Source organism: Lactuca sativa, chromosome 5, assembly GCF_002870075.4.
Source record: "Lactuca sativa cultivar Salinas chromosome 5, Lsat_Salinas_v11, whole genome shotgun sequence".
In the NCBI taxonomy this organism is placed as follows: Eukaryota; Viridiplantae; Streptophyta; class Magnoliopsida; order Asterales; family Asteraceae; genus Lactuca; species Lactuca sativa.
The window spans coordinates 221,356,681-221,372,664 of NC_056627.2; positions in this window are offsets into that span (position 1 = coordinate 221,356,681).

The window sequence follows — 15,984 nt, forward strand, 5'->3', positions numbered from 1 at the left end:
TTGTTCATACAACTCGACGAGTCAGGACCAGGACCTGTTTATCAGTTGAAGATGAACTCGACGAGTTGTTCATCAAGTCATCGCCTAACTCGACGAGTAGAGATGAGTGTAAGAGCAAGTGGAAGGATAGGGACTCGGTGAGTTGGCAAGCCAACTCGGCGAGTCAGGTCAACTGGTAGTTGACTTTGACTTTGACTTGGTCGGGGGTAAAGTAGTCATTTTACTCTAAGGACAGTTAGCAGTGTTTGACAGACTGTTTTGTGGGAATTACAGCCGGAGGATTTCCGGCGCAGCAGCAACAGCAGATAGACAGTTCCTGTGCATATCAGCAGCTACTTCGAGGTGAGTTACCCTCCAGTAGCGGTGGGTCTACGGCCACAATGCCGGCCCATTAGTAGGAGTTGTATGATTAGATGATTGTCTATGTGATATTCATCTAGGTTTGCTACTACCTGATATGTTTACGTGCTAATATGATATGATGCTATGTGCTAGTGACAGTAGGGGAGATAGTCCCCAGATTTACGGTAGATAGGGCCGAAGGGGTAGTCATGCCCAACCATGCTAGATAGATTATGTGATATGTGTGATGTGGTGGTAGTAGGGGTGAAATAGTCCCCAATATCGGGTCGACAGGACCGAAGGGGAGACCAGCACCCAGATATGCTAGTCAACATCCGGTCGAGAGGACTGGAAGGGAGGCCAGCACCTAGATATGCTAGCCAGTATCCGGTCGAGAGGACCGAAGGGGTAGGTCGGGCACCCAGATATGTCTGACAATATATGTATGTTATGTGGTTGTATGCCTGTATGGTATGTGGTACGATGTGGGAACTCACTAAGCTTCGTGCATATAGTTTTCAGTTTGGTTTCAGGTACCTCTTCATCGAAGGGGAAGGAGCTGGCGCGGTAGCGGCACATCATACACACACACTGTTTTCCGCTTTACGAACTTGTTCTGGGATTTGTACTCTGATATTGGGTTGTTTTCATATTTTGGTTTTCAGACGCGATGTATGTTATGAAATGGCTTGATCAGACAATGTTTTATTTACAAATGTTTTCCAAAATATTGATATTAAAAAAATGAAATTTTTGGGCGTGAAATTTGGGTCGTTAAAAATTATGAACCGGGAAGTATTTTATCTTTTTAGCATCAATTACACTCAATTTTTCTATCTACTAGTTGGAATTTTGGATGTGAACGAGAATCAAGAATCAATTTTTTCTGTTATCAATGCTTTTGAATGTTGTATGTACTGTTGCATTTTTTGAATGTTGATAACAAATCATGCCATCCAAGTGTTTGATATAATGTCAAAAAGAGAAGGTTTTTGTGTAAGTGAGGCAAGTTTGATATTTTGGACTTATTGGAAAGATTCTGTTAGAATATATTAAGCTAAATTGCGTTCTATTTTGTTAGAATTACAATAACATGTTTATACTTGTGTTGAAATATTCTGTTAGAAGTTAAATAGAAAATATTTTGTTAGAATTTTTAAGGAATTGAAGTTCAAGCAATAAACGGAAATGAAATATTCTTTTAGAATTGAAGTTAATATATGTAGTTATGTTATTTTGGTTTATCCAAACCTGCAAATTCTTTCAGAATGAGAAAACAGAATATTCTTTTAGAATGAGGTTAGTAACACTCATCGATTTGATGCCTATTATTCGTAAAACAATTCACAAAAGAATGTTATTTAAGTGCATTCTGTAATGTATCCTGTTAGAATTTATTTATATAAATGCATTCTTTTAGAATGTCTTTGAGAATATTTGTTAACAACAACTATATTCATTTAATGGGTAATACTAACGAGTAATGTATCTTATTCTTTCCGAATTGCATGGAGAAGGAATTCAATATTGATCATCCAAGAGAAATATTTGGAATCGAGTTCAACAACAACTATATATGCGAAGAACAAGTGGATTATATGGTTCACTGGAGAAAACCAAGTGTATTTGTTCAATAACAGTATATTCAAGAATGCTATTTCTTAAGAATTTTATTCATTTTTGATGATATTCTATTAGAATATGTATAACTATATTAAAATATATAAGGATATTCGTCTTTAAGAATATGTATGAATTTGTATTTTATTTCAGATGTGTACTAAGAATAAAATCATAGATCCAACTTGGATGTACATGAATAATATCTACAATTCTTAAATCAGGTTAATTATCAAAAATATCTGCATTGGAAATATATTCTACAAGAATAAAATTGAAAATATATTTACTAGTTTATAGTTGGCATTCTATCATTCTGACAGAATAAAATCGGTTTTTTAATTTTGAATTAATATAAAATATTCAAAAATTTAAAAATAAACGAATTAATTATCCTTAAAAATCTGAAAATTTCCTTTTTTAATATAGGTTAATTAACTAAAATGCCCTTATGCTTAAATTTTTGTGATTATATGGTACATGTTATCCTATTATAATATCATAGACCCTCAGATCATGACCTTTGATTCTATTCTATCCGGTGGTCCAGATCTGTGTATTCTGACACATAATAGTTAGTAAAAGCAAAATAACCTAAGCATATATATATATATATATATATATATATATATATATATATATATATATATCTTAAAACCTTAATTTATAAAACAAATAACATGGTCATCTTTTTCCATTTTACAAATTTGCATATCTAAAGAACATTATATATTAGGTACTTGAAGTATTATAGTTTAATTGGTGTTATGTTTTATTAATACACCTCTTTAATATTTAAAAATTTCAATTATGATTAGTTAAACACCTCAATCTTCATTTATTTTTTTCGATTCGAACAACAATTGGATTAATGATGCATTCAAATGACGTTTTTGTTTGATTAGACAATTATTTTATGGATAGTTAATGATCTTGATGGGAAATACGATTTCCCCAAAGTAAAATATAATGCTAGAGGTAGATGGTCTTACTCCTCTACAAAATGTATAGCTGCAATTCGGCAATTTGCATACGGTATCACTATTGAAGCAACAGATGAATAGATATATGTTTGAAAGAACAAAATATGAGTGTGAGTATATCTTTTGTGATTATGTTATCGAGATTTAACATGAAATATATTTGCGTAGACCTATTATAAGTGATTTCGACTAATTATATGCGCACCAACAAGCAGCATACGGTTTCCCAGATATACTTGGAAGTATTGATTATATGCATTAGGCACATGAAAGCTGTCTAAATTTATGACATGGTCAATACACATGACGTGGTTATGGCTTCCCGACCATAATACTCAAAGCAGCTGTATTGCAAGATATATGGTTTTGACATGCATACTTTGGTGCCATTAGGCATAATAATGTCATACATGTTCTTACTCAACCACCAATTTTAAAAGATATTATAACTAAATTACATGACTTTCATTTTATGGTAAAATAGAAATGAGTTCAAGAAAGTCTATTACTTTATCAGTAACATATATCATAAATACCCTAAATTTGTGAAATTGTATACGTATCCACAAGATGAAAAAAAATAATTCAAAGCAATGCAAGAATCAACAATGAAGGATGTGGAATGGGTATTTAGAAGTTTTTAAAAAGAAATGACATATAGTCAAACACGCAACACAACTATGGGATAAAGACAAAATATGTGACATAATGTATGTATGTATCATATTACATAATATGATAATAGAAGCAAAAATTCGAGAAATTTTCATGTATAATTCATTCGATGCACTTTGTACGCATGATGAATTTCTACCTTGTATCGATTAGTTATTGTTTAGAGTTATTTAAATGCATTCTAGTGAAATGCACAACAACCTTAGACGGACAACAACCTTAGACAAGATCTGACCGAATCATATATATATATATATATATATATATATATATATATATATATACACACACACACACACACACACAACGACAACAAATAATTTTTAGTTTTATTTTGTTGTTTTTAATTTTATTATGTATTTTTAATTTTATTTATGTAATTTTTAATTTAGTTTATATAAAGTTTTATTTTTAATATTATATTTTTTATTTTAAATTAATTTTACTCTTACTTAAATATAAAAAATAAAAGAGATATGGTGATGTGAAGTGATGAGTACCCATAGGTAAAATGATGCTAATATGGCGTTGAGTTGACAAAACTTTGGGTGTGGTATGTATATCTAATAGCTGTAGTGTGAGAGAATGTAATATTCAATATTTTTTTAGTAGTGTTGATCATGGTGTGGTTTTTGGCTAAAACCACACAGATTGGTTTTTACCTTGTTAAAACTACATAATGCGTTTTTGTGTTTAGTGTGGTTTTAGATGCGGTTCAATTTCTACAAGGTTCGGTTCGATTTATATATTGTAATAGGTACGATGTGGTTTTACATTTTGGCGGTTTTAAATGTTGGGTTTTATTAGCATCAATACTCTATATAAAGGTAGCGGGAACAATCAAAAGATATACCGAAGTGTATACGACCCTAGATCTAGGTTTTACAAGTTATAACTATAAACTTTAGAAATCAGCTAGAAAGAAACATACTAACCTCTTGATTGCTCGATTGGGATCTCGTACGTGCCAGTGCTTGCAATGGATGAAGGATCCAAAGTAGAACCCCACTAATGTAGTCAGACATACAAAAGAAAAAGGCAAAACCCTAGGTTAGGGTTTATTCGAAATTCTCTAACCCTAACAAAGAGGGTTAGAATTTTGTATACGGTGAATGGTGAGAGAGAGAGAGAGAAGGGCTAGATGAAAATATGAGAGGAATTCGCAACTCTATAGTTTACCCTTAACAATCTATTTATAGGCTGTAGACATAATCCTAAATGGATTCAAACTCTTAAGGTTAATCTTTATCTGATTCAAATATGCCTAATCCCTATCAGGGAGCTTAGAAAAAACATCCACCTTTATGCTCATGGAGCTTCTGTAATATTCCAATTAACTAGTTGTGAGACCCGTATATTATACGGGTTGATTAAAACAAAATGTTAAATACGAAAGATTAAACAAGAAGTTTATTTGAATTTGAAATTTAAAATAAGAAAATTGTGAGAATAAAAAAAAAGCAAAAAAATAACTTAAATTATGTGGTTAATTTTCAGACATGTATACTAAACGTGTTAATTATAACAAAATGTTAAATACGAATGTTTAAACTGTAAATTTTTTAAAACTGAAATTGAAGTTTGAAATCTGAAATTAATATAATCGTTAGTATGTGTAATTTATGGAAACTAAATTAATAATATATTAAAAAATAAAAAGTACGTAAATGACAAGTGGAAAATAAATATCTTAAAATTATGACAAAATGACATGTTTCATAATGCATGAGAGCATGACATGTGACACAATTATTTTCATTTATTATGGAGGATCTTTAGGAAGTAATTAATATTAAGCACTTGAATTAACTAAAATAGTTTAATTAATTCTAAAATAATTTCCAATTAATTTATTAATTCCTTAATAGATTAACAACTTATTTATCTTCATTTCCATATTGCTATTTGGGTTATAAGGCTAACCCAAAGGACCCTTCCGTTATTAGAAATATTACCAAAATAGTTAATGATCTTGAATACTTTTTCCAACAATCTCCCACTTGGACAAGTCGTTAACTTTCAGGATCAAAATATTTCACTAACAGTCAATATATAGTAGTCCTCTAGTGCAACTGCCAAACTCTGATTAGAATCAAAATGTTGTCCTTAAGACAAGTAATCAACTATTCCTTTGTTCAAAATATCTCTATGAATACGGCACAAGGATAAAGGTCCATATCATTTTTCAAAATTCTGTTTCCCAATCAGCAATTTCTGACGATCATATCTGACTTCTAAATCGAGCACATCAATTTAGTCAAGGCTCATCCATGCAATTTAGATGTCAGTACCATATCATTGAGAGACCCATAAATATCGCTTACTAGTTACGAGAAGGAACTAATAAACTCTAATCATACATTGACATACCCTTTATGACTACCATTTACGAATAACGTTGGAGCATACCAATGCATAACAAACTTTGCAAACAAAACCTCATATGCATCTCGGTTTGAAGAATAAATGATATTTTTATCTTAGAATTACTTATGATTAGATCCATGAAGTAATATCTAAGTGCAGGTTTTCCTAATACTTCAATCTCTATTTTAAGTAATCATAAGCCTTAACGCAATCTACATTGCAATGTATAAAACAACTTGGCCAATCAACCAATACTCATGACAATAAAAACTCTACAACTGCTCCGGTCACACTGCACCTTTCTCAAAGAAATGCCCTTATCTCGATCTTTATTAGAGGCTAGAGTCTAACCATTAAAGAAGGCTAGATGGTCTCCGCCGTCTAGGATCTATAGATAGAGACCACGAGGGGAGAAGAACATCATAGCCAATCTACAATCATTTAATCAGGTCGAAGAATTCTTGCCGGTGGGTAGAACCAAGACTCATTTTAGCCAGGAGCTTACTTTCACTACTTATTTAGCTAGCCGAATTAGGATATCACTACTGGCACGGACTGCGCAGGAAGTTGCGATCCTAAAATGAACTAGAAAAATGAACCGCCCATTACCAAATTAGACTCCTCAGTCACTCACTTCCTAGAGTGTGACTGAATGTGGAGGTTTGAATATAATTAAGCATTTTGGAAGTAGGTTGCAAAAGTGAAACAAATTATTTGAATAAACACAACTTTGATAACAAATAAAGCTCTTTATTTAGTCACTACAAAATAAACATCAAAACGGTTACAATTCATATTGCTATATGTTTCATAATAATTCAAACTAAACAGCTAAACTATTACATCAAATCACTATCTAGGCTCATGTCAATGGTCCTTGCATGACCATCACGTTTCTCTCTTGATAATGGCTTCATTCACGGATCAACAGGATTCTCCTCAGATGATACCCTATTCATGATGATGTCTCCACCATCTACTCTATGTCGAACATAGTGGTACTTTCTCAGTATGTGTCTAGAATTACCATGGTCCTTGAGCTCTTTAGTCAAGGAGATTACACACTTGTTATCATAAAAGATCTCCAAAGGCTCTTTGATGAATGGTACAACTCCAAGATCATCGACGAAGTTCTTCAACCATGTTGCCTCTTTTGTAGTTTCATTAACTGCAATATACTCTGAATCACATGTCAAGTCTAGCATTGTCTTCCACTTGGAACTTTTCCATGTAACGATTCCTCCATCAACAAGAAGTAGTTTAATCCTTGAATCATAGAGTTAGTTGCAGTCTAGAATCACAGATCCACAATCAATTCGTAAGGGTACCATGTCATATCTCAATCTAGGATGTCAATGACATGAATAACCCTTTGTCATTTAAGGACCAGAAAAGTAACTCTTATGCTGATGACTATGCAATCAGGGTAAGTCATTAGGTTATATTTTTAATGTTTCAGCAGAACATGAAACTTGATGTGTGCGACAAGCATGCTTCTAGGGACAGAGTCAGACAAGATATTTAACTAAGAATAAACACCGATGCCTTTCTATAATTTTTTTATTTAGACCAGACAATCTCACTTAAAAAGTTTAGATGATGCTAGACAATCAGCGTGAGAGGGTGACTCAATGTCATCTCGGCAGATGGTCTCACTGATGTGATACTTAGAGAGATTTAGGAACATACAACAACATGCTTCTAGGGACGATTATTTGTCAAAAGTTATATACTTGGGTTATGAAATACCACCATCAAATCTTTTAAAAAGGTACATAGACAAAATAATATATAATATACAAACAAAAGGGTTAGTGAAACAAGGAAATAAAAGCATGGAAATAGTTAACAGAAAGAAGAATAGTTAAAAAGGAATATACAACTTTTTCAGAGGTTCTCTATAAGGCTTTTTCAGACGAATCATAAAGGTAGAAAAAATTTTGAGTGGACTCACAAAAATGATATCTTTTGAAATGAATACTCATTAATTAATTTCCTTTGTTCGAGATATCCATCCTTCAAGACTGGCTATAAGAGAAAACATAGGAAATAGCAAATACAATACAGCATACAATAAACCACAAATGATGAGGCCATTAATCGATGAGGTGTTGCAGATGGATTCCAAGCTTCATGTTCATCAAGAGCGAGATAGGAGTAGAAAATAGTCGTTGTAGCAAACGAGTTAATTGGCTCAAATCCATGAAACCATTGTGTTGACAATATCAACATGAGGGCATTTGAAGTTTTATCGGATTATAAGTCAGTACATGAAAACAAGACTCATTGTATTGATGGTTGCTCGTTGCATCCATAACAGTGAGTGGAGGAGAAATAGGGGATTATCAAGAAGAAGAGGGCATAGTACCACTATTCTTCTCAACACCAAGAGCATTTAGAACTTTCTGATGACTCCAACTCTTGCAAACTTTGGAGGGAGGAGGTGCAGATAGATCTTAGATTGGCCTGAAAGATAGATAAAAGAAAGAAAAGAGAATACTTGCCAATATTAGAAGCATAGCTTAAGCAAAATATGTAAAGATCTTTAAACATAATAAAATAAGCACTTGTTTTTGTGCTTTTAGAAAGATAAAAAAAAAAACAATGTTAATTCAAACAAATTTGAAAACAACCAAGTCACTAAAAGCATGCCAAGATCTGCAATCAATTTGTTTAGAGTCTTCTCGTCCAATGCCTTAGTGAAAATGTCAGCGAGCTGATCAATGGATGGAATGTAGAACAAATCCATTTTCCCTTTTGAATGATGTCCCTGATGAAGTGATGACAGATATCGATATGCTTGGTTTTGGAATGCTGCACTGGATTTTGTATCATCTAAATGGTGCTGGTGTTGTCACAACAAATGGGAGTCTTTGAGAAGTTTAAATGATAATCCAATAGTTGCTTTTGAATCCATAGAATCTGATCATAACACCTTCCGGCGACTGCATACTCAGCTTCATTAGTAGAACAAGCCACTGATGTTTGATTCTTGCTAGACCAACTCACCAATCTATCTCCAAACATTTGAGCTTCTCCTGAAGTACTTTTACGATCAATGCCACAACCACCATGATCGGAGTCAATGTATCCCACCAACTTGAACTTAGAATCATGAGGATAGCATAACCCAAGATTGGGTGTATGCTTTAAGTAACAAAAAATCCATTTTACAGTGAGAATATGAGATTGCTTAGGATTGGCTAGATAACGAGCACCCAATATAGAGGCAAACATAATGTCAGGGCAACCAGTAGTAAGATAGAGCAACGAGCCTATCATTCCTTGATACAGAGTTGCATTCACATCAGCACCATTTGGATCAGCGCCAATAGACATTGATGAGGACATTGGAGTCTTTGCCAGCTTACAATCAGAAAAACCATACTTCTTCAACATGTCTGTAATATATTTAGCTTGACAAAAAAAAATTCCATCAGTTAGTTGTTTAAACTGTAAACCTAAAAAGAAAGTTAGTTCACCCATCATGCTCATTTCAAACTTCTTAGCCTTGATCTTAGCGAATTTTGAACTTAGTTTCTCATCAGTGGATCTGAAAATGATATCATCAACATATACTTGAGCAAGAATGATGTGAGATCTTGAATGCTTGATGAACAAGGTGTTTCTAATATTTCCTTTTTTGTATCTTCTTGCAAGAAGATAGCTCGCCAATGTATCATAAAATGCTCTAGGTGACTGCTTTAAATCATAGCAACTTTATCAAGACGATATACATGATTTGGAAACTCTTCACTGTCAAACCCTGGAGTTTGCTTTAGAAAAAATATTCTTGAAGATATCCATGTAAGAAGACAGTTTTAACATCCATTTTATAGACTTTGAGTTCTTGAATGAAGAAAAAGTAATAAACAGATGAATTGCTTCAAGTCTAGCAACATGAGCAAATGTTTCATCGTAGTCTAACCCTTCTAGCTAATAGAAACCTTGAGCCACAAGTCTAGCTTTGTTTCTTATGATGATTCCATCTTCATCCATCTTGTTTTTGAATACCCAGCGAGTGCCAATGACAATTTTTCTTTGAGGATTAGGAACAATAGTCCACACAGGATGACGTTCAAATTCATTCAACTCGTCCTGCATAGCCTTGATCCAGTTAGCTTCTTTTAGGGCGTCATCCATATTCTTTGGTTCAATCATCGAAGAAAAATTCAAAAACAAGTAGAAGTTGCTACTTACTCTGCTACGAGTGAGAATCCTAGAATTTAAATCTCCAATGATTTGAGATTCAGGATGGTCTCAAAGAATTCTAGGATTAGGACATTCATTTGTGTTGTTTGGAACAAAACCTTCTTCATTTAATAATTCATCTTCTTTAGAGATGATACGATGATCTTCAGAGATAGTTTGGGAGTTGATAATTTGATCAACATTGGGAACAACAGGCTCAATGTCATTTGGCAAGAAATCAAGAACATGATCTGAAGGACTGTAAATAAGTTCATTCCAAATTTATGAGGGATGATCAATCTAATCATGAATGAATAAGTCTTCAGTGAAGGTGACATGATCTATTTCCTCAATAATTTGTCTTGAAAGATTGAATACCCTGAAAGCATTAGATACACTAGAGTAACCTAGAAACACTCCATCAGTTTTAGCTTCAAAATTTAAGCACTGATCTCTTTCATTCAATATGTAACAAACACACCCAAACACATGAAAACAAGAGATGTACGGTTTCCTTTCCTTATCATTTTGCTCCCTATCTTGTATGCGGGGGGGGGGGGGGGGGGGGTACTCTATGAGTATGATTAGCATGCTGACTCTTTTTTGGACATGAGATTCACCCACGTACGTGGAGTACGCATTGCGTACGTGGTTCAGGGGGAAACCCTACTTTTTAGGGTTTGCACCATATTTAAGGAAATTATACCACCTTTGGACATTCTATTGATCAATATCCATCATTCTCTACCCTAAAAACAAAACCCTAATTGCTTTTGGTGAGTTTTGAGCTTGAAAGTGATATTTGGTGGTGTTTTTAGTGAAGAAGAAGAAGAACACTTGGTGGTTGCTTAGGGAATAGCTTAGGCTTGTAGATGTAGGGTCAACTTCATCTTAGCAAGTCATTTGAGGTAAAAATATCCCATACTGATGATTCTTGATATTGGATCTAGCTTAGGGTGTTATTTATGCATTTTTTGGTCTTTTGAGCTAAACTTGAGCTTTTGATCCACTCCAAAAGCCATATATGTTAGATCTGAGCTCCATTGAGGTCCCTTGTCCATAAAAATGTAATATTTATGAGAGATATTAGTCCATGCAAGTGCTAAGATTGTTATCAAGCTTCTTTTTGAGTTTTTAGCCTTTTTAAAGTCATGCATGGGTCTAAAGTTGCCAACTTTATGTGTTAAGTCACCATTTAGGATCAGATCTGGAAGTTTGGCTTATTGTCATAATCGGTTAAGTGATTTTCGATTTGGGTTGGTAATATGGGGAGTATGCTGGGCATACCCAACTGATATGCTACGCATACTGGCCTCGGAAGGAGTACGCTAAGCGTACAAGCTGAGTACGCCCCGCGTACTTAGTAAAATGACTTCGGTTTGACTTCCTCGGGTTTGGACCATAGTTTCTGCCTTTAGGGTTTAGGCCTTGTTAGGCCATTGGACATCTGACTTTGGGCTATGCATAAACCATGGGCTTTCTTGGGATTAGGTCTATTATGATTTTTGGGTCCAATTTGGAAGTTGGACCTTATTGGACCTTGTGATGCCATTTAGGAATTTCGGTCTTTTGAGCAAATGGGTTGGGCCTTGGTTTTGGGCCAAGTAAGAAAAAGGTTAAAATGGTCTTTTCCCCTAGATGTTGGCCAAGTAGCTTAGATTCTTGATTATGGGTTGAGATCCAATTATTAATTGGGTATTATTTGATGATGTTAGCGCGAAGATTTTCTGGACCAGCAGACCGAGATTACTTGAGAGATTCATCGGCTAGATATGAGTTTCCTCATGGTGCTTAGCAGGTCGAAGGCACTAATGTCAGCCTATGGTATGTTATGTTTCGGATGCTAGTTGTATGTGTGACTCTTGCATGTGTTTTGTGTTTATATGTTTACCAGGCAAGGCCCGATGACTATCATGTATGCTATTTATCTCTAGAATTATTTCATGTGTTTATATGACTATATGTTTATTTTTTTATATATATAACGAGTGGGGTCCGATGCCAGGTGGGGCCTGATAACTGAAAAATATGTTCCAAGCGGGGCTCGATGTCGGGCGGGGCCCATTATATGTTTGATATGTATGGTATGTGGTATTTTAGGGAACTCACTAAGCTTTATGTTTACAGTATTTAGTTTATGTTTCAGGTACTTTTGGTTTGAAAGTAAAGAGCCCTGGATGATTGCAGTGTACACACCACATCGTTCTACATTTTTATATTACTCGGATGTTATTGATACACTTTGATTCACCATGGTTTCTATGATGTTTTTTGGATAGTGGTTAAATTAGTTTAAAAATCGAAATTTTTAGCCTAAATTTTTTGGGATGTTACAAGTTGGTATCATAGCCTTAGTTTGAGGGATTCATACATACTCTCGGGTGTGTCTGAACTCAAACAGAGGGTTTGGTAGAATTTTTGCAAAAAGAAAAAGAAATGTTTTATAAAAAGCATTTTCTAATGAAAGAAGAAGGGTGTGGTGCATGCAATCGACCGAGTTCAAGTAAGTTTTGCCAAAATACTCGTACATATATTATGATATGCTTTGGTTTGTGAATCTGTGAATCACATGCTAGTTAGGGCTAAGGATTTTTTCAGGATTTGCATGATAGAATGCTAGGAGAGATACCTTTATATGCCTACTATATGAGCTTGTAGACTTGCATGTTAGTACTGATCAGTCGGTGATAGGATGGCCTATTTACGTTATGCTTGTTCGAATTAATCGATGCTCGCATGCTGCTTTCTTTGTGATTTTTAGGATTTCTCACTAACTTCAGCTAACTAGTAAGCGAATATGCTATGTTACATGTTACGGAGTCTAAATAATTTTAGAAGGTTAGGTTTTAACTCTATTGCACAGCTCTTGTTTGAGTCCAACCATTGTAGGGCGAGACCTTTCATTTGAAGAATTATCTGGTGTCGGTGATATGTAATTGTATTCGTGAGCTAGTTAGAGGGTGCTAGTAGGAGTTCCTTCTACAGCTGATGGCAAAGAGTGGAGTGGTGATTTCCCTAGGAAAACCTAGGAATAGATTAGTGTTGGGAACCTTGTATTGTTGAGGATTGTATGTATGGAGAAGGAGTGACTTGGAGGCTTCAAGGTGATCCTTGAGGAAAGTAAAGATAGATGTGGAAGGTATTATGGGCTCGTACTAGTGGAAGTAGAGGATCCGTACTCGAGCCAAGGAAAGCTGCAATGATACCAAGAAAATTGTAGAGTATAAGACTCCTCAATATATACTGATGCGCATGCTGATGGTTTATATGGTCTTTTTTTAGTATGGTAACTCTTCGAGACAGACCGATTAGTGGTTCTGGTGCTAGTGCTGGTGAAGGTTCGGCTTCGGGTGCTGGACCTGGTAGTTGCATGATTAGACACGGGAGTTCATTTCGTCTGAGATTACCTGCAACATACTTAAGCAGACTCATGTGATCTTTACTATAGTCAAAGAGGGCATTTTGGAAATTTTGGATGAGCGTTTAAGCACTTTTTGGTCTGAGATAGTAGCATTGATAGGAGCTCCGAGCATATGTGGGGCTCCAGAGTGCTTCGGGGAGAAGAACCCGATCGCGAGCAGACAATGGTTAGCAGATGTTGCTAATGCCTTCCGCAATAGCAGTTGTCCCGGTGAGGCAAAGGTCAGACTTGCTTCCCGCCTTATGAAAAACAGAGCTCGAGATTGATGGGAGGAGGTTGGGTGCTCCATGGGTGATGAGGCGGTTGATTCGATGATATGGGATGAATTTGTGACTAGATATCAAGCTGAGTTTTCACCAGTGAACGAGGTAAAGTAGTTGGCAAGGGGGTTCCAAGACCTTTCCAAGACTACCTAGATGGTGGCTGAGATCACCGCTATGTTTCACAAGAGGGCGTTGTTAGTTCCGCAGTATGTGGCGGATGAGGAGATGAAGGAGGTGAGATACCATGAGATGTTGAGGAGTGATATTTGGCAATTTGTTAGACGATCCAGTTTCAAGACACTAGTTTATATGATTACCAGAGCCAAATAGAGGGAGATTGATCTAGAGATGGAGAAGAAGAGGTAACCGGATCAGGCTCAGGTTTCAGGGGGTTTAGGAAAGAGGCTCAATGTATTTTATTCGAGATCGAGAGGCCAGTAGGTTCAGAGTCGCTATGACAAGTGCGACAAGAGACACGATGGGGCGTGCAACATGGGTCGTTCTGGTAACTTCAAGTGCGTCCGGACGGGTCATATTAGCAGGGATTTCACTGTTACTATTACCACCACCACCCCAGTATCTGATCCGATTTGCTTCCATTTCAATCAGAGGGGCTATAAGAAGGCCCATTATCCGAGTTTGGCAGCAGCGAGACTAGTGGTAGCAGCCGCTCTAACTGTTGAAACCTTAGAATGAACCTCTAGCAATCTCTAACCTTTTGACAATTCCAAAGTCAACCTCAGTTATGAAATAGAAAGTGGTGTGGAATCAGTGTGGAGTTTGCAGAGAAGCTTGCATCCGGAGGACAAGACATTTCGAACGTTGTAAAGGCATTCTGGAATGGAAGTAGTGTCCGGAATGATAATGTGTAGAATCAGTCTTTTGTCCGTCTTAATTAATTGTATTTGTCATTTAGCTTGATTAAGCATGTCATAGGACTTAGTTTCTTTAGTCAAACCTAGATAACCATAGTGTCAGAATTATCTCTATTATTCGGTCCTATGTTTGTATTTAGTTAGTACGATGTAATCAACTCTCATATTTAAACGAGCTTTTAATATTAAATCAAATGAAAGATTGTTCAAACAAATATAGCAATATTCTAGTTTACTTCACCTTTCATTCTCTTACAAGTCATTATTTAAAACATTCTTCTTGTTCTTCATTTATTGTCTTTACATTGATCATTAACTTCACTATTCATTTATATCTTGAATACTTTGTTGAATGCATTAACTCAGACTTGAATGGTCTTGCCAAACATGACTGGAACATTCCATTGTAAGCAGACATTGATCTTAAGAATTAACTCAAGGTTTGAGTTTTAAAACCTTGTCCCTACGCATCAGATCTCTTGAACTCACAATTGGTATCAGAGCTTGAGTGGTTGTCCTTTGAATCCATAAGATCAGATTATAGTTGGTTTGAGATTACCTTGGTATTTCAACCATTTTTGTGTTCAGGATAAAAGTTATTCTATATACCACTTTTTCTTGAAGATATCTTAATTTAATGGCTGCTTCTAATCCTCAACAAATGTATTCAATACAAATAGAAAATAGTGTGGGTTGCCCTACTCGTGCCCCACTGATAGTTGTTGAATAATATGATCATTAGAAAGTCAGAATGGAAAGATTTTTACTGGGTAAAGAGAAAGGTGAAGCTATCTGGAGATCCGTCAAAGAAGGTCCTCATGTTCCAGTTAGAACAACAGTTAGAGATGCTGCTGCTCAACTCATGGGTCAAGATGAACAATGTCCAACTCCTCTCACTATTGATGATATTGAGAAGCTGAATGCTGATCAAGTGGCATTTTTTGAAATGGTGTTTGGCGTTCGACTATCTCTCTTTGAACACATTAAGTTGTGTAAATATACCAAAGAGATTTGGGACACTCTTCAAGATCTGATCGAAGGTTTGGAAAATATGAAAGACAAACGTCTAACATCTGTTGTAAATGAGTTTGACACCTTTACAACAACTCCTGGTGAATCAGTTGCCTTAGCCTCCAACTGATACCGAATCGTAGTCAACAACATGACTGCTCATGGGATTATCCGAACTCCCAATCTTAAGTTCATAAACTCCCAATCTTAAGTTCATAAACAACCTTGGTAAAGGA